The 13,655-nt window shown below is 33.8% G+C and overlaps 1 pseudogene; it reads left to right on the plus strand.

Annotated features, from left to right (window-relative positions):
* The first annotated feature begins 6,191 nt into the window (after nucleotides 1-6,191).
* On the plus strand, nucleotides 6,192-7,378 carry LOC144281736 (protein FAM217A pseudogene; annotated as a pseudogene).
* Nucleotides 7,379-13,655: the final 6,277 nt, after the last annotated feature.

The following is a 13,655-nucleotide window of genomic DNA, read 5'->3' on the forward strand; positions in this document are numbered from 1 at the left end:
TCGATGCGATGCGATGTCCCAATAAAAAAATTATAAAATGTTTAGGTAAGAGTAATCCAAAATAACAAGTGGTATAGTTAGACTTTAGGACATTGGATACTAGAATTATCATATGTAGAGTAAAATGATTTTAAAAAAGAAAGAAAATATGTGGATAGGTATAAACACTACCAAAATACGGAGATTTTTAAAAAGAATAAATTGAATTTGTGGAAACAAAAAAGTACAATAACTAAAATTTAAAATTCAGCTTAGGTACAGCTGCCAATAATAATTTATGAACTGAGAGAGCTTAGACTGAGAGGGACAAAGAGATGAGAAAATATATTTAGAATAAGGACTAGAGAGTGAATATTCTATATATGTTATTAAAAGTTTGAAACGCAAATATAGAGAATGGAGGAAAATAAGATATTCAATAGATAATATCTGAAATGCCTTGGAGCTTTTGGAAGATGTACATCCTCATATTCAAGTGAGTTCTCAAACTTAAGTTCTAAAACAAAATAAATACAAGGAAAACTACACCCAGACACAGAGAACTGAAATTGCATAACACAAAGTTAAAGAAAAACAACTTAAAAGTAACCAAAGAAAATATTACATAGAAGGAATTACTTTCAGAAATACAGTATGTCACATTTTTAAAACGATTTTATGTATCTATTCATGAGACACACAGAGAGGGCAGAAACATAGACAGAGGGAGAAGCAGGCTCCATGCAGGGAGCCCAACGCGGGACTCGATCCCGGGACCCTGGGGTCACGCCCCGGGCTGAAGGCAGATGCTCAACCGCTGAGCCACCCAGGTGTCCCAATAGTAAATAATTATTGATATAAATTTTTGAACTCGGTTGGACTACTAGTTATAAATAAGAATTAAGTCAGTTTTGGGTTAGAGAAAACAAAGAGTTTACCACTAACAGATACTCATTGTTAAAGGGATTTTTCTTCTAGAAGAAAGATGAAAACAGGAGTGAATGATACAAAAGAAGGAACGGTGATCAAAGAAATTGGTTAATTATGTACCATTTTAAAAGATACTAATACTATAAAAATAAAGCACTGACTAATTTGAAGAGGAAGTGGAATTAATTATGAGAAAATGTTGTGTACAATTAAAGACAGATCACTGGATTTGAGGAGTTCTAAGTTCTTCATAGAGTTTGAGAACAGGATTAACTGCACAGTTTGTTGAATACCAAGTAAAATTATAATGGTAACTGAAAGCATAGAAACAGGATAAATAACTTCTAACACATAGAGAGGGAAAAGTAATTTTAAAATAAGAAATATTAAGGATAGCATGAAAAAGGGGAAATCATAGAAAAAAAGTAAAGAAAATAGGAAGTATAAAATAAGATGACCAAAACAATAATATGTAAAATCTGAAACATATATCTGACTGGTATTTTTCTAAATGTGGGACATATAACTCATTTAACCTCACAGTTAACCATGAATTATATTGTCTCCATCTTATGAGTGAGGAAATAAATATACCAGTAATTACAATAATTTGTAAGTGCTATAAAATTTCTAGTTTAAGGGAAGATATAGTCAGATTGAATTAAAAAATCATTTATAAATTTTTAGAAAGGATGCTTATGAAGCATAATATGGGAAAAATTGAAAATAAAAAAACACATAAGATAAATTCTAAGCTAAAGTTAACTGATGTTTCAATAGTAGTATAAAATAAAATAGATCTTAAGGCATAAAATATCATTTGGGATAAAACAAATGACTCCACAATGATAAAACTAAATAATACAGTAAAAAAATTAAAAATATAAATATGGACAGATGTAATAATATAGTCTCAAAATATATAAAATTGTCAAAATCATAAAAAAATAATCAGTAATGAGGAGTAAGAATTTTAAGGTTTCAGCAAGAGAGCTATTAAAATATAATGTATTCGCAGTCTATATTCCTGATAAAGTATTAGAACCCAAATTGTATAAAGGAATCTTAAATTTAATAATATACAAACAACCCAATAGATCAATAGTTGGCAAATTATTACTTGTGGGCCAAATGTCGCTTGCTGCCTGCCTGTGTATAAGCCATGAGTGAAGAATGACATGCAAAAGAGACTTTTTTGGCAAGAACAATTAATGTTGAGGACGTTGCCTGTTAGCTTGTAAATCCTAACCTTTACAGAAGAAGATAGCCACCAAAGCAATAGATAGATGTGCAAAGGGGATGTGTAGACTATTCACAGATGAGGAAATTATAATGACTAAATAAACAGGAAAGTAGAGTTGACAGCTATTATTTGGAAAATTCAAATTTTAAAAGTGAGATAGGATTTCATATCTGCTTCATTTGTATAAATTGAAGTTTTAAACACTATTAAACGTTTGTAAGTATTTATAGCACGGGAACTCTTACACACCCCTGGAAAGAATTTAACTTGGTGCAAATGCTTTAGATAGGCACTTGGCCATATGTAGTCCTTGAAGAGGTTTCTACCCATTGACCAGGAATCCCATTCCTTTACAGAAAGAACTCTTGAACTTTTACCTGGTTTTAGAGAAGCCACCTGAACTGCCAAAGCTGGGTATTAGAGAAGCTGTGCAGGCTGCAGGAGTTTTCTGAGAAGAGCAACTCAGAAATCAGAAAGATGAGCCTTTCCCTCTAATGATGTCATCTAGTGCTTTGCCCCCAAAGAGATTAATATGAGGCTAGCAAAGGATAAATATGCAAAGCTCCATTTGCCACAGCAGGCAATGAAAAAACATATTTTGGATTGAGAGATGATAAATAGGCAACTGGTAATATATAAAAAGACACAATATTGAGAACATAAATGTATATGATATATAACATTCTGTGATCTTTAAAATTATAAAATTCATAACCATAAGAATTAAATACTTAACTACACTTTAAAAGTGAAAGCTGTAATGATACGAAAATAAAATTCCTGGCTTGAAGTGACAATTTCCTCATTCTCCTGTTTCTAATTTTCCCCTCTAGGTCCTAGTGAAGGAGAGCAACATAAATAAATCTAATAATTAAAAGACATGTTCTCAAAGAATTTTTAAATAGGATATAATAATTAATATATGTTGATTTTTAAAAGATTTTTTTATTATTTGTTTATTTATTTATTTATGAGAGAGGCAGAGACATAGGCAGAGAGAGAAGCTGGCTGCCTGTGGAGAGCCTGATGAGGGACTCGATCCCAGGACCCCAGGATCACAACCTGAGCCGAAGGCAGACACTCAACCACCGAGCCACCCAGATGCCTCTATCTGTGTTGATTTTTAATTCAGATTAAGCATTTTTAGAGTGCACAACACCTTGTAAGATAAGTATTATTTCAGTGTTGCAGATGGGGATCTTGAATATAACATAAATGAAATAACTTTTCCAAGATTATATTGTGTCTGTGATAAAGAAAGTATATCTGAAAAAGAGTTGATATATAAATTACAGTTTAAATTTTAAAAAGTAATCATAATTCAGATTTTTGTTTTAATCTTTGTTGTCATTTTGAATACTAATATATCCACAACTAACTCTCCCTTGAAAAAAGACAAGCCACTAACTTCCCCATTAAGTAAACAATTTATGCAGATCAATTAAATTGTATTGACTTCGATATTTAGTTATGATGGAATAGCTTGCTGCAAACTAATATATTCCATCAAGAGCACATGGAAAAGTAGGTGGGTTTTTTCAGCTTTATTGACAAATATAATTGACAAATAAAATTGTGAGATAATTTAAAGTGTACACATGATGCTTTGATATAAGTATATATTATGAAAGGAGTCCTCTCATTGAATTAATTATCACATCCATAACCTCACATATTTATTTTTCTGTGTGAGAACATTTAACATCTACTCCTTAGTAAATTTAATATATACACTATAGTATTATAGAATACAGTCACCATGCTATACATTAGATCTTCAGAACTTATTCATCTTAAGACTTAAAATTTGTACCTTTTTATCAACCTCTCCTTATTTCTCTCTCCTGACAACCACTTTTCTTCTCTGTTTCTATGGGCTCAATTTTTTTTTAGACTCCACATATAAGTGATACTATGCATTTGAAATTAAATTATTAACAGTTTAAAATGCTGTAATAAATATAGGATGTTTTATATAAACCTCACCGTAACCAAAATGCAAAATCCTATAATAGATATACAAACAGTAAAGAGAAAGAAATCAAAGTGTACTACTATAAAGAATTGTCAAATAATAAAGCATGAAAGTAAGAGAGGAAGAAAGGACAAAAGAGATTACAAAGCAACTAGGGAACAATGAACAAAATGGCAATAGTAAGTCTATTCTTGTAAATAATCGCTTTAGATATAAATGGACTATATTTCCCAACCAAAAGATAAACAGTGGCTGAAAGGATTGAAAAACAAAACCCAACTGTATCTTGCTTACAAAAGATTCACTTCAGCTTTAAGGATACACAGACTGAAAGTTAAGGGAGGAAAATATTCCATATACAGAGAAACCGAAGGAAAGCAGGTGTACCTATACTTATACCAGACAAATGAACTTTCAGCCAAAGACTATCAGACGAGACAAAGAAGGTCATTATATAATGATAAGGGGGTCAATTCAACAAGAAGGTATAATAATTATAAATATTTATGTACCAATATATAAGCATCTAAATATGTAGAACAAATATTAACAGATCAAAAGGGATAAATAGTACTACAATAATGGCAGGGAATTTGATACCCCACTTTCAACAGTGGAAAATCATCCAGATACAAAATCAGTAAGCAAACACTGGACTTAGACTTTATGTTAGACCTGATGGACATAACAGATACATACAGAACATTTCATCCAACAGCAGTAGAATGAATATTCTTTGCAAGCACACCTTGCACATTCTCTGGGGTAGATCACATGTTAGGCCACAAAACAATGCTTAATACGTTTAAGAGGATTGAAATCATATGAAGCATCTTTTCCAATCACAGTAGTATGAAATGAGAAATCAATTATGAAAGAAAATAGGAAAATTAAAAACTGTGAAGATTAAGCAACATGCTCCCGAACAAATAATGGGTGAAAGAAGAAATCAGGAGAAATAAAAAACTATCATGGGACAAATGAAAATGGAATCATTTTCATGGATGTTCCAAATGGAACAACACAGCTATTGGGATGTAGCAAAAGCAATTCTAAGAGGGAAGTTTATAGTGATAAACACCGGTGTTAAGAAAAAAGAGAAATCTCAAATAAGCAACCTAACTTTATACCTCAAGGAAGTAGAGGAAAAAAATAAGCCCCAAATTAGCAGAGAAAGGAAATAACAAAGATTGGAAAGGAAATAAATGAAAAAGACTGAAAGGACAATAGAAAAGATCAATGAAGCTAAGCTTTTATTATTATTTTTTTAGATAAAATAGACAAACCTTTGCTAAACTTACAAAGAAAAAAAAAGAGAAGACTCAAATAAGTAAATGTAAAATGAAAAAGAAGGTATCATAACTGATAACCACTCAAATATGAGAATCATGAGACTTCTAGAAATAATTATATGCCAATGAATTTGGCAACCAAGAAGAAATGGATAGATTCCTTGAAACATATAATCTACTCAATTGAGAAGGCTGAACTTGAAGAAATAGAAATCTATGTATATTTTAAAAGATTTTATTTATTTATTCATGAGAGACACAGAGGGAGAGAGGCAGAGACATAGGCAGAGGGAGAAGCAGGCTCCATGCAGGGAGCCCGATGTGGGACTTGATCCCCAGATCTGGGATCAGAACCTGAGCTGAAGGCAGACGCTCAACTGCTGAGCCACCCAGGCCTCCCCAAAAATAGAAATCCAAACCCACAAATGACTAGTCAGGAGATTGAATTAATAATAAAAAACTTTCCATCAGCCACTGGGGAAGCCTGCTAAATACCAGCAACAGCCAATGGTGGTCTTGCTGGGCCCAGCCTGGGCTCCAGGCCTGACATCTACCCTGAGGTTGGCTGCAGGCCTGGCAGGTTGTCCACAGCTGAGGGAGCCAATGCCCAGTCCCCTCCTTGTCCTCCCATTGCAGGAAGGCCCCGGTGGAGGGGCCACCCATTAAGCCATTCACCCCACATGTGCAGGGCCCCGGGATTAAAAGCTACATGTCTTTGGAGACAATGGTGGGGATTATATTTGGGGCTGGGGTGCCATGGGATTTCAAAGAAATGGGGAAAAAAACAAGGAGAATAAATAGTGAGAAATATGGTACCAACCTTCCTGTGTCAAACATCTCTCGTGAGAATTTATCTCACTAGAATTTGGATTCAGAAGTAGCTGTTCCTGAAAATAAAAACCTCCTACCAAGAAGAGATAGTGCAGAATCAGTTGAAAATTCATCTAGCAACTGATATTAGAACTTAATTTGTCAGAACATGCTTACAAAGGAACACAGAATGGTAAACAACGGATATTTCATTTATGGGGTTATCCTTCAATGAAGGAACTATATGGAGAACAGAGACTTCAAAAAACCATCAATGGAAACTGGAAACCAATAATCCCATAAGTCCCTTCACTCTGAGCCACTCACTAACAAATCCTTAAGTTGATAAGCATATGGGTCTTACTTTGGACTGCAGATGCGTTAGGTCTCCACTGGCCCTATGCTGGTGGATACTTTTTAAAGAACAGAAGTGAGCCTCATATTCATTTGTGTTCAATTATAGAAAACTACTACAGTGCTGAAACTTTAAATGTTCCAAATTAGAATTTTACATATGGATACAACAGTGTGGAAGAAAATTTAAGAGCTCAAAGTGGTTCATCTGAAAATAAAAAAGCAAATGATACTTTATTCAGATAGTTTTAAGATACAGACCTGAACTTAAAGCCAAAAGCCATAGAAAATGTTGAGGAATCTTTCCCTATCCTGATTTTCCTTCTTCCTCATTTTGATACTCTCTGGATTTGCACAAATTAGCCCTCTCAGTGTCTGAAAATTGGAAAGTAAGAGTGGAACGTCCAGAAAGCTCTACTGAACATTCGATTATTCATTTATTGGAAATGGAAAGAATACAACATATAACTTATACAAAAAGAGAGGCCAAGACTACAAACTACCTTTTGTACTTCAGTAGTTACTCAACAACCTTCTCCCTTCAAAGCTATACCCAAAATGAGACAGCCCAAACTTTCTGAGTCTTTAGACAATGTGTGTAGGTAAAGGTCTAGAATAGAAAAAAAAAAAAAAAATGTTTCTTGCAAGCTTGAACAAAATGCTTCCAAATGGAACTGGAGCAAATTTGGCAAATATAATTGAAATTCTAGATCATCATCTCTAAAAATTTCATCCACCACAAAACAATTGATTCTAACTTAAGAGGACTATGAGAATACCAAAAGCTCCATTTGAAATTTATGATAAGAACTCTTAATCAAGCTTACTGTCCAACCAATTGGTTAGAGTGGTCTTAGCAAGATGTCTGCCACCAGGTCTCCAATATCAGTTTCTTCTTCATCTCCATCTCTTCCTGATAAGCAGAGGGAAGAAATTAAGTCACTAAGGACCAACACAAAACAAAATAAAACAAAAACCTCAAAACCAAAAACCAAAACTAAAACCACACACAAAAACAAAACTTTACCAAAAGGGTATAGTGTTGAACAGATTATTCTAAATTTAGAAATTAAACTATTACCTAGCTAAAGAGAAGTGCACATCCACTGGCCAAAAATAACTATTTTATACAACTCAGTGTAAGCAAATCTATTCCAAGAATCCCAGCTAAATAAAGTTAATTGTTCTGAGATATAGGTATTAAAGACATGCACACACTAAACAATTATGTGACATGATATGGAGTGGAACTTGTGAAAACCATTGCTGAGATGTCCTATATATAAATCCAAAGGCATCCATACTGACATACTTTACAATCTTTTGTATTTTATGTTTCAAAGAAACATTTCACTAAATAAATTATTCTATCCAAAAGATTGTTCTTTTGCTGTGATTGTTTTCCAGTATAATTCCATCATCACTAAATGGTATAATTGACTTTAAAAAAATCTCCCAACAAAGACAAGTTCAGAATTAGATGGCTTTACTAGTGAATCATAACAAACATTTAAAAAGAAACTAATTCTAATACTGCTCAAACTCTTCCAAAAGTAGAAAATGAGGGAACATTTCCCAACCTATTTTACAAAAAAAAAAAAAAAAAAAGAGAGAGAGAGACAAAAAAAAAAAAAAAAAAAAAAAAAAAGATTCTTAAGTATAGAGGGCAAACTGATGGTTACCAGAGTCGAGGTGGATGGGGAGATGGATGATGGATGAACAGGGGAAGGGAATTAAAGAGTACACTTGTCATGATGAGCACTGAGTAATTCATGTATACAATTGTTGAGCCACTAGATTGCACAATTGAAATTTTTATAACACTGTATGTTAACTAAAATGGAAATAAAACAGAAAACAAGACAAACAAATCCTTATTCCAGGATGCCAGCATTACTCTGATACCGAAGCCAGATAAGGATATTCTAAGAAAAGAAAATTATAGGCCAATATCTCTGATGAACATAGGTACGAAAATCCTCAATAAAATGTTAGCAAACCAAATTAAACAACATGCTATATAGGATCACACTCAATGATCAAGCAGGATTTGTTCCAGAATGCAAGGCTAGTTCAATAGCTGCAAATCATTAAATGTGATGATTCAGCATATTAACAAAATGAAGGATAAAAATCATATAACCATCTCAATAGATGTAGAAAAGATATTTGACAAAATTAAACATTTATTCATGATAAAACTTAGTAGACTAGATACAAGGAAAAAATACCTCTACATATATCAAGCATTGACATCAGAAAGGAAGAAGTAAAATTTTATCATTTGCAGATGACATGATATTACATGCAGAAAACCCTAAAGACTACACCAAAAAATTATTAGAACCAATATACAATATCAATAAAGTTGCCAGATACAAAATCAAAGCACAAAATCAGTTGCATTTCTATATACCAACAGTGAAAAATCAGAAAGAAAATCTAAGAAAACAATCACAATACTTAAAAAAGAACAAAATGCATAGAAATAAATTCAACACCAGAGGTAAAAGATCTGTACACTGAAAATTATAAAATATTGATTAAAGAAATTGAAGACAAATAAATGGAAAGATACTTTGTTGCTTATAGATTGGGAGAATTAATATTGTTAACATATCCATGCTACCCAAAGCGATCTGCAGATCAATTCATATCAATAAATATAAATGGAAAAATTCCAACGGATCTTCACAGAGATGGGGTGATATTTTTAAAAAGAAAACAATTCTCTTTTGAAGTCATCTGAGATTTGTCAGGGGAGCCAGGACTTGAGGGGCCAAATGTTCAGAGAGACAAACATCTATGTTCCAATTCTCCAATATTCTGTTCCAGGTCTTCCCTCAACTCTTGATTCTGGCTAAGAGGCTATGCATCTGTGTAGAGGATGACTTAATCTTTGCCACAATATTCCTGAGAGAAAATGTTAAATGAATAATTTGACCAAATACCTAATCACAGAACACTGAATGCAGGGGAATTGGAAATATTGAAAGAACAGTCTTTTTTTTTTTTTTTTTGAGAAAATTACAAAAAATCCATACCCTAAAAGAACTGTTATCTGTTAATGGAGAAATGACAAGAAACAACATTTTTAATTGTCCATGGAAAATAATTGACCAAAAAATACAGTTAACATCTCCATTTTAGTAGATTCAGTTAATTATATACCTGAAGCTGAAAGTTCAAATGGGAATCCAGAAGTGAAATACACTTGAATAGTTTTTTAGTTTTAGCTTTTTACAGTGTTGTCTTAGCTTCAAGGCAAAAGCATTCTGAAATTGATAATTCTTTAGAGCATTCTTTTGTCCTTATATGTATTTTTCTGTCTTTTTGATTTTTAAAGAGATCAAGATTTTACTTAATAGAATATGAGAAGAGCGTTCTAAATAACAGAGATTGTAAAATATTTCTGTTATCAGAAAGATAAAGAATGCAGATAAATTTCATTTTATGCCATAGTTTCCTTCAAGAAATCCTATGGAGAGTGACAAAATAAATCAATTTAAAGCTATATCGTGGTTGAACAGATAGATTTTGTCATAAGATAATGTACTTTTAAAAACACTATGGTAGAGGTTTTGAAAATTATACTGAGTGCACTTCTCTGTGTGGCACCAAATTACATTTCATGCTGATTGCATTTACCCTTATACTGATTTTTTTTTCCTGTGTAATGTTTTGCTGTTCTTGAAAGCAGGCAGTGGATATTATTATTTTTCCCTTGTACCCACCAGACTTGCACAGTAAAAACCTCCAATATTAAGAATTGGCTTGAATTGGATTGAAATGGGGTTGAATTAAGTTATGTTGATTTACCAGTTGTACTAGGAAGGGTCTATTCAGAAGATGAGCATCTGTCACTCTAGGATCTGGGATATTTTCTGAGCGATGCTAGTATGAAATTAATACAGTATAAACTGATATGAGTGGACTTGACACTGATAATAATGAACATGAAAATGCTATCCTTTACCTTCATAAACATGCTTAGTTTACATTATAAAAACGTGAAATTAAAAAAAATAAAAAAAGAAACGTGAAATTCTTTTTGTAAAATAAACAAGAGACTTATTTCTCTTTTTTGAATTTGCCTCTTTTTTTTTTTCTTTAGGTTATAAGACAGTAAGTTTGAGATAAAACCATGAGTTCATGTCACAGCATGCTAATAAATTTGATTTTCTGTGATAAAGACAAAAGTTTACATTTCCATTTTAAGTAAATAACTTTCTTAACTGGCTTTAAGCCGGGTGAAAGAAAAGAAAGTTTTTTTTTTTCATTCTTAAAAGGATTAGTTTATCAATCTTTATTTAATAAGTAAATATAAAAGATTTGTTTATTAAGGAATAAAGCTAAATTACCACATTTTTACTCCCATTTATTTTTCCAAAATGAGATTTTTGGGATCCCTGGGTGGCGCAGCGGTTTGGCGCCTGCCTTTGGCCCAGGGCGCGATCCTGGAGACCCGGGATCAAATCCCACATCGGGCTCCCAGTGCATGGAGCCTACTTCTCCCTCTGCCTGTGTCTCTGCCTCTCTCTCTCTGTGACTATCATAAATAAATTTAAAAAAAAATTTAAAAAAAAATGAGATTTTTTGTTGTTGTTGTTCTTTTAATATTCCTGGCAAAAACGGATCATGATCTCAGTGGAAACCTTGCAAAATTGAATAGATAGAAAGTTTGGAATGAATATAATTTAACCTTCAGCAAACCATACTATTTTGGGGAGCAAACAAGTTTTATTAAATTAGCCAAATGGATTCAGTATTTGAGTATCACATGGAGGTGGCTACTCACACTGTATCCTGAAAACAAATGGATATTGGACAAAAACCACAGTTGATATAGCACCTGCTTTTTATAAGTGTATGGTCAAGCATGAATGTGTTTTTTTCGCATGAAGTAGACACTGTGTTGGACATTTTAAGCAGAAAGAGAACTCATTGGTATCATCATGAGATGGACTGAGGGGGGCGCTCCTGACTGGCTGCCAGCCATACCTCCCTGAACCCCATGAAGCTGATCCAGTAAGGGAACTGCTACCTGTGTTATAGCCAAAGGACAAAAAGCCAGGAGACTGCCTATCTTTGAGCTTTTGAGTTCAAGAGCACACGGCCACTGCGGATGGGACTTCCATGGCCATTAGTACCACCAGACCCCTTTGAAGCCTAAGACTACACCCTAGAACACAGCTGTAGAAAGTCTCCACACCTCCATGACCAAGCTGCTAAGCTGAAAACAGTAGCAGAAAGATGATATCAATCTAAGTTTTCCCTTCCAGATATCATTAAACTGCTTCTAATTAGCAAAATTAATTACATTTAAAATATCAATTTGCAATGAACCCGAGGAAATATAGTTTTTAATTTTGCAGCCCTGGGAATTTAGTAATTTGTGAAAGAATATGGGAATAGATGCTGAACACCTCTCCACCCATACCCAATACGTTTGCAATGGGCATCTATATTCATTATCTATTGCTGTGTAACAATTATTTAAAAATAAGGTGCCTTAAAAGAGCAAACATTTGTTATGTCATACTTGCTGGGACTCAGGAATCAGATGAGGCCACGAGAGTACCTCTGCTTCAAGGTCCCTCATGAGAGAGTCCAATCAAGGTGTCGACACTGGCCTGTGATCTCATCTGAAGGCTTGCCTGGGGTAGCAGCCACTTCTAAGCTCACTCATGTGGTTGCTGGCAACATTCAGTTAATGGCTGTTGGCCGGAGTCTTCCCCCCTCAGTTCTTGGCCATTTGTGTCTCTGAATAGGGCGGTTCAAAACATGCTGCCTGGCTTCCCTGAGTGAGCAGAGTGAGAGAATAGTCAAGACACAGATTAGAATCTCGGAAGGGACACTCCATTGCTTTTGCCATATTCCCTCGTTAGAAATTACTGATAATATCCAGCCTACAGTCAAGAAGAAGGGATCAAACAGGCAGGGATTACTGGAAGCTGCCTTGGAGGTTGTCTATCACAGTATCTTACGTCCTTCATTCATGTGGTCCCATTCTTCGCTTACTTTTCGTGCCATATTTTATTATTTTCATGGGAGAGAATACAAACTAAATTATTATTTTTGTTATTTACAACTTGCTATGTTAATTATGCTACACCGTAATCCAAAACACTCATGGCATAAGTAGAAAGTTACCAAAGATTATTTTATCATCTATATGGTGAAGCTCTCCACTAATGAGCCATTTAATATCAAGAAATACATGTGGGGCACCTTGGCGGCTCAGTGGTTGAGCGTCTTCCTTTGGTTCAGGTCGTGAACCAGGGTCCAGGATTGAGACCTGAGTGGAGCCTGCTTCTCCCTCTGCCTATATCCCTGCTTCTCTCTCCCTCTCTCTTTGTCTCTCATGAAATAAATAAACTCTTTAAAATAAAAAAAATAGCTACATGTGTATATCATCATGAAATAATAAGCATTTATATTAAGAAAAAAATTGAATTAACATGATATAATTCTATGCATTTAGTGGTATTTCTCTTACTAAGTATCAGTCTTAGTTTCCTTTTCTAATCTGCATGATAATTTTTTAAAATTTGGAACAAAACATTTAGAGGAAACAAGAATTTCAATACTCTTGAAAACAATATGCACCAATTAAAGAATTGTGTGGTAGTTATTTTAGGGAAACTTGCGAAATATTATTTTGAGTTTTTAATTTGTGACTTTTGCTACTGTAAATTTTCTAAAAAAAACTGAAAACAAAAAAAGCACCTGAAGTAAAATTGTTAGATTTCTTTTTAGTAACTGACACTTTCCCTTTTTCTTTCTGTATCTCTCTCTCTATTTTTTAAGATTTATTCATTTATTATATATAGAAAGAGTGTGTGAGTGGGGAGAGAGGCAGAAGGAGAGGGAGAGAAAGAATCCCAAGCCGACTAACTACGCTGAGTGTGGAGCCCGGAGTGGGGCTCAATCTCTCCACCCCAAAATCATGGCCTGAGCTAAACCAAGAGTCAAACCTTTAACCGATTGAGCCATCCACGTGCCCTGACACTTTTCTTTTTATTTCTATTGAGGCACTAATTATTTTTCTACTAGAATTTACCCAGTGAAG

Source organism: Canis aureus, chromosome 13 (assembly GCF_053574225.1).
Source record: "Canis aureus isolate CA01 chromosome 13, VMU_Caureus_v.1.0, whole genome shotgun sequence".
Lineage (NCBI taxonomy): Eukaryota > Metazoa > Chordata > Mammalia > Carnivora > Canidae > Canis > Canis aureus.